The sequence below is a fragment of the Microtus oregoni genome, unplaced genomic scaffold (assembly GCF_018167655.1).
Source record: "Microtus oregoni isolate MIOR12 unplaced genomic scaffold, Mior012 000029F_ref0000214, whole genome shotgun sequence".
Classification (NCBI taxonomy): domain Eukaryota; kingdom Metazoa; phylum Chordata; class Mammalia; order Rodentia; family Cricetidae; genus Microtus; species Microtus oregoni.
Window position 1 is genome coordinate 4,617,832 of NW_024543088.1, and position 7,001 is coordinate 4,624,832.

Here is a 7,001-nt window from a genome sequence, read left to right on the forward strand (position 1 = left end):
TTGGGGTTACAAGTGCTCCCCCCACCACGCAGTGGATTCAGGGGCTCCACCTCAGATCCTCATGCTTGCATGGCAGACACTTCTCTGCTAAGCATTGTAAAACTTTAAGACAATTCTGAGCCCTCTCAATCTCAGCAGTAATACTCCCCCCCTCCCAGGAACCAGGGACCTAACAGCTACACATGCACGTACTGAGTGAGATGTTGGGAACTTTCCATCTCCCTGAATAGGGGCAAGATAACCCTTAGGTGTTGACTCAGTTACTGGTGTTTTGACTCAGTCCCTGGGAAATGGGCAAAGTGACCCTCAGATGTTCCCCTTACCTCATCTGATCTGGCAACTGTTCTCCAGCCAATTATTGGTAATAACCCTTTTGAATAAGCCAATCATAATAGTCAAAGAACTTCCCCCAGACACCCCCTTCCTTTTGTGTTTTTTTTTCCTTTAAAAGTAGTCTGTACAGCTATTTGGGGTCTTTCTGGCCTCTCTAATGCTGAAAGACCCTGTCATGACAGAATTAATAAAATCCTCATGCTTTTACATCAGCTGTGGTTTGAGAGATGGTCTCTTGGGGCAACTCCTCCTTGGTGATTGGACTCTAGGGTCCAACAGCATCTCCTCAGCCCCTCGAATGTATGTTTTAGGAGTGAAGGGGCCCTCGTGAGATGTTTCCCCTCATTCTTTTTCCTCCTTCCTCTCTCCCTCCCCCTTCCTTCCTTCCTCTCTCCCTCTTTCTTTCTCTCTCTTTTTTTTTTAAATTTATTTATTTTTTATGTATACAGTATACAATATACAATATTCTGTCTGTGTGTATGTCTGCAGGCCAGAAGAGGGCAGCAGACCTCATTACAGATGGTTGTGAGCCACCATGTGGTTGCCGGGAATTGAACTCAGGACCTTTGGAAGAGCAGGCAATGCTCTTAACCACTGAGCCATCTCTCCAGCACCTCTCTCTCTTTTCTTGAGACAGGGTCCTACTCTGCAATCCTGGCTGTCCTGGAACTTGGTATCTAAAGCAGGCCTGGAACTCACAGAGATCTGCCTCCTCTTCTCAAGTGCTGCGATTAAAAATGTGCACTACCACGCCTGGCATGTCCCCTAATTTCTCTTTATACTTCCTGTCACTGCCCTTCCTCCCAGGTGGTAATGATCATCTGTTAAGGGAAATTGTAGGAACGTTCACTTCAGGATAGCTTGTTGCTACTTCACTGCTCAGCTCCCTGTGGGACAGGGTCTCACAGTATAACCTAGGTTGGTCTCCGACTTGACATGCTCCTGCCTCAGTCCCTGAAGTGCTGGAGTCTTAGGCAAGCGTCACCATGCTTATCTGCGGTGTGGCCCTTCAGGTACCTCTGGTGGTCTGTAATTGCTAGTGCTGGGTCTGGGAGGTCAAGGCCCAGATGGAGGATTTTGACATGCTGGCTGGGGAAGTTGTCTTAGGATTCATGGCACTCTAACCTCCCAGTTCTGTGTACGTTCACATGCGTGTGCACATGAGCCAGAGGAGGGTGTTGGGAGCCCTGTTCTGTCACTCTTTGCCCTATTCCCTTTAGGTCAGGTCTCCTGCTGGATTCAGAGTCAGCAAGTTCCAGTGATCCTATCTCTGCCCCCTAGCATTGGAGTTACAGGTTTCTGTGGCCATGCCTGACTTTTTTATTTGGTCATGTGGGTGATGTGGATTTGAACTCAGATCCTTATGCTTGTCAAGTAAGTGCTGTCACCCACTTAACTATCTCCCCAACTCTTTGTCTTTTCATCCTTTGTCTCCTACAGGGCAGGTGAGGGAAGGTCTCTGCAATTCCTTTCTCTGCCTTGAGGCTCCATCTGTCAAAGCAGACAGTAAAAGCCTTAAGGCTGCAGCTGGGCCCAGGCAGATTTGTCAAAAGATAATGCCCGTCTTAGACTCCTTCGGATGCCGAAGGTAACAGTTTATAGGTGCTGGGGAGCTGGCTCCGTTGGTCAAGAGTACACAAGTATGAAGACCCAAGTGTGGATTCCCAGTATCAGTGTAAAAAGCAGGACATGGTGGCACATTCTTACAATCCCTGTACTGTATAGATGGGGGACAGGAGGGACTATGTACTTGCTATGAGCCAGCCTAGCCAAGTGGGTGAACTCCAGATCAGTGAGAGACCCTGTCTCAAAGGAGGTGGGCAGTGTTTCTGAGGATGACTCTTGAGGCTGTCCTCTGGCCTCACCAGGTCATGTGTGCTTACATACTTATGTCTCAGAGACCTGGGACAGATGGCTAACTGAGGTGCTTGTTAACATATCCAAGTGCACACTGGCCAGCAAACCCTAGCATCACTCAGCACTCGAGACTCAGTGCCCGCTTATCTCTCCCCCACACCACACACAGGGACGCGCACGTGCACACACACGCGCGCGCGCGCGCGCACACACACACACACACACACACACACGGACGCACACATCCAAGAAAACCATTTACAAGTTAATTTCCGTTTCCTGGGCCCCTTTGTTCTTTATTCTTGGTCCATTTACTCATCATTGTTCCTCTTTCTTCCCCATTCAGGAAGACATAAACCCCGAGCTTCACCGGGGTTCACGGGTGATCATACTCCCCACGGTGCACACAATACACTTGTGTGTCTTGTCCCCTCTTAGTTCCTTGTCAGCACAGTCCTGAGAACTGAAGTTAAAGGGAAGTCCCACACACTGCTGAGTGTTCAGAGATGGGGTCGGTAGTCATAGTGGTTTGGAGAAAAAGGGAGTTGGGTCAGGTGTGGTGAATCTTCCTCAGTATGTTGGTTTGGGTTTGGGTTACGGTCTCTGGCCAGTTGTCTTAATTAGCATTTCTGTTGCTGTGATAAAATGCCACTACGATCAAAAGCAGCTCGGGGAGAATGGGGTTTACTTCATCTTCGAACACTCAGGTCACACTCGGCAAAGTCAGGGCAAGAGCCTGAGGCAGGGACCTGGAGGCAGGAACTGAAGCAGAGGTCATGGAGGAACACTGCTCCCTGGCTTGCTCTTCACGACTTGCTCAGCCTGCTCTCTTATACCGCCCAGGACCACGGGTGCAAGACCAGCCTACAGTGGGCTCGGCCCTCCCACAGCAATTATTAATCAAGATAATATCCCTCAGATCTGCCTACAGGCTAACCTTATGGAAGTATACTCTCAATGGAGAGTCCCTCTTCCCCCTGGTTGGTGGTGGCACACGCCTTTAATCCCAGCATTCAGGAGGCAGAGGCAGGTGTATCTCTGTGAGTTCGAGGCCAGTCTGGTCTACAAAGCGAGTTGCAGGAAGGCCAGAGCTGTTACACAGAGAAACCCGGTCCTAAACAACAACAAACCCAAAAACCATCTTCCCAGATATGTCTGGCTTTGTGTCACGCTGACAAAACCAGCCCACACAGGGACAGCTTCAGGTGAAGAATTTATGCCATATGCTTGGCAGAACATCACGGTGGTAGAACTCAGGGAGAAGAAGGCTGTTCATTTCATAGTGGATAGGAAACAGATGACAGAAGGGACCAGGGCCATGCAGAGCCCCAAAGGACACACCTGCAGTCGTCCACTTTCTCCAGCTTGGCCCCACCTCCTTAGCTCCACCATCTCCAAATATTTTGAAATGTATTCTCATGAGTCTAGGCTGGCCTTGAACTTGCTGTGCAGTCAAGACTATGATAAACTCTCAGGTAGCCAAGGATAACCTTGAACTTTTGATCTTCCTGCCTTGTGCTCCCCAGTGCTGAGATCACAGGCAAGTGTTTCTGTGCCCATCTTATGCAAGGATGGGGATCAAACCCAGGGCCTTTGTATGTTAGGCAACTAGTCTATTAACTGGGCTATAACCCCAACCCCTCTGTTCAATTTATATAAATAAATTATATTTATATATTTATTTTCAATTTATACAAATATAAAACGTTTATAGCTGAGGTGTGGTGGCACACACCTTTGATCCCAGCACTCAGGAGGCAGAGGTAGGTTGATCTCTGTGAGTTTAAGGCTAGACCAGTCTACATAGAGAGTTCCAGATAGCCAGGGCTACACAGTGAGATTGTGTCTCAAACAAAAACAAAAATAACCCCCCACATTTAGCATGTGTATGTGTGTATCTGCCTATCCACTTTGGCCTGCTAGCCAGTTGTATGTAGGTGCCCCTGGAGCTGGTAGTGATGAGCTTAGCTGTCTGATGAGGTGCTGGGACCCACATCCGGGGTCCCAACTTGGGACCTCTGGGAGAGCAGCAACTGTTAACCGCTGAACCATTTCCCCAGCCCCCTTCCTACCTTTTTTTTTTTTTTAAGGAATTGAGATTTACTTTTCTGTGTTTGGGTGTGGCCTGCTTATGCGTCTATGTACCACTTTTGTGCCTGGTGCCCTCAGGCCAGAAGACGGGGTTAGATCTACTAGAGCTGGAATTACAGACAGTTGTGAGTTACTCCGTGGGTGTTAGGAATTAAACTTGGGTCCTCCACAAGAGCAGCCAGTGCTCTTAACAACCGAGCCATCTCTCCATCTCTTTGATTGAGATTTAAACGTGGGATTTGGTGTTGTGGTTTTAATGTCAGCACAAGCCTTTATTAGGTTATGTAACAAGTGTTGTGTTTATACCACATGTATTACTGCAGGTTAAACTGTTGAAGAGAATTAATTTAATAGTCTTACAGACTTTAGATGTGCCAGAAATAATGGTTTTTAAAAATTGGCCTGTAAGACAAGGTTTTGTTGTTGTTGTTTGGGTTTCTCTGTGTAGCCATGGCTGTTCTGGAACTCACCCAGTAGACCAAGCTGGCCTTGAACTCACAGAGACCCACCTGCCTCTGCCTCCTGAGTGTGACTATGAGGGTATTTCCAGAAATAGTAAAGAGAAAGACCAAAGTTGGATGCAGGTGGCACCATCCTGTGGGATGAAAAGGAGCAATCACCAGCCTCTCCTTCCCCTGTGGTTGCAGTGTGACCGCTGTCTCTCCTCCTGCCACTGCACCTTGACAGAGCCATGCCTTCTCTGTCACTCCTTTCTTAGGTTTTTTTTTTTTTTTTTTTTTTTTTTTTGTCCATTGGCGTTTTGCCCTGGTTGTGAGCTGCCATGTGGGTGCTGGGAACTGAACCTGGGTCCTTTGGAAGAGTGGTCAGTGCTCTTAACTGCTGAGCCATCTCTCCAGCCCCAAACATCCCTTTCTTTAAAGTGCTTGTTGTAAGGTGTTTGGTCACAGCCAGGAGAAAAGTAACTAACACAGAAGGACACCTCTGACATGGTTCTTCCCTGTAAGGTGTTCTTGGGTGTTTTGGTTACAGTAACTAACACAATCAATGACCTCATCAAGAAAAGGAGGGAGGGTCAGGCTCCACCACCCGCGTGCAGCCTGCCGTCTAGAGAACAGGTACACACACTGTCATATGGCAGAAGGTAGACATCGTGTCTGTGGCGCTGTGAAGTTCTCCAGGGGCTCTTGAGACGGGAGCTCAGGGGTAGAGCGCTCGCCTAGCGTGAACAAAGCCCTGGGTTCCGTCAGTGCTCCATATGATTCAGACACGGTGGTGTCATTGGGAGCTGGAAATAGGAGGATCAGGACTGCAGGGTCATCCTGGGCTACATTGTAAATTTGAGGGCAGCCCAGGATACAAAAAGAAAACAAAAAAGAATCTGCAAGGGAAACAAGACCACAGAACACATAACTGTCTCCAGTCTCCTTCCTAAAATTTCCTCAGTCAAGGAAGAAGATAAAGCTAGAGCCAATGAGGGAGCGCTGGAAACTACCCCATCTGGAGCCACCCTCACTGCGGGAGATCTGTCCCAGCTGTTGTCTGTTCCCTGGGCACACTCTCCCCTGTCTTAGCTGGGGTTTCTGTTGCTGCAGTGAAACACCATGGCCAAAGAGCAAGTTGGGGAGGGAAGGGTTTATTTATTTGACTTACACTTCAGCATTGCTGTTCATCACTGAAGGAAGTCAGGACAGGAACTCAAAACAGGGCAGGATCCTGAAAGCAGGAGTTGATGCAGAGGCCATGGAGGGGTGCTGCCTACAGGCTTGCTTCCCATGGCTTCCTCAGTCCACCTTCTTATAGAACCCAGGACCAGCAGCCCAGGGATGGCACCACCCACCATGGCTGGCCTTTCCTCATCAATTACTAATTGAGAAAATGCTTTACAGCTGGATTCATAGCCGTATCTCCTCAGCTGAGGCTCCTTCCTCTCTGCTGACTCCCGATCCTGTCAAGTGGACATACAAACCACTCAGCACAGCCCCCAGGAAAAAGTAATTGCTCCTTCCAACTACCGTTTCCCCTGCAAAGAGAGCGGTTAAGCTTTAAACATCTGTCCCCTCCCCCTTAAAATACAATCTCATATAGTTCAGACCGACCTCAGACTCACTGTGTGAGTAAGGACGACCTTGAACTTTGCACCTTTCGGCCTCCACTTCCCAAAAGGCTGGGATGACAGGCAGGTGTGTACCACTCAGTCAGGTTTGCACGGTGCTGGGGATGGAACCCACATTGGGAAATGCTGCTGGCTGAGACACACCCCCTGCGCCCCACCCCTTCATTTGAGCTTTCTGTGTTGCATGGTTCCCAGGGCTGTGTGCATGGTGGAAAATGAGCTTTTTTTTTTTCTTAGTCTGCCTTTTCTCGCTATATTTTCATAAACACAATTATCAGATCTTCAGAAGGAAAGGTGGTGTGTGTGTGTGTGTGTGAGTGCGTGTATATGTGAGTATATGTGTGTCAGGGTATGTATGTGTACGGTGTGTGTATATGTGTGACTGGAATTATGTGTGTGTGTTTATTTATTTATTCGGAGACAGTCCCTTCACAAAGCCTTAGCTACTCTGAAGGTTGAAATCTTTCTCCTCCTGCCTCCCGAGCGCTGCATTTGGAGGTGCACACCACCTTGCTGGGTCTCATGAAATTGTTATATAATGTTGTATTGTTGATTCCGTTCATGGAACCTCAGGGCTATTTCTAACTCCTTGTGCATAAGGCTGCAGCTCTTACCTTTCACTCTGACCTTTCTGGGGCTAAAGGTT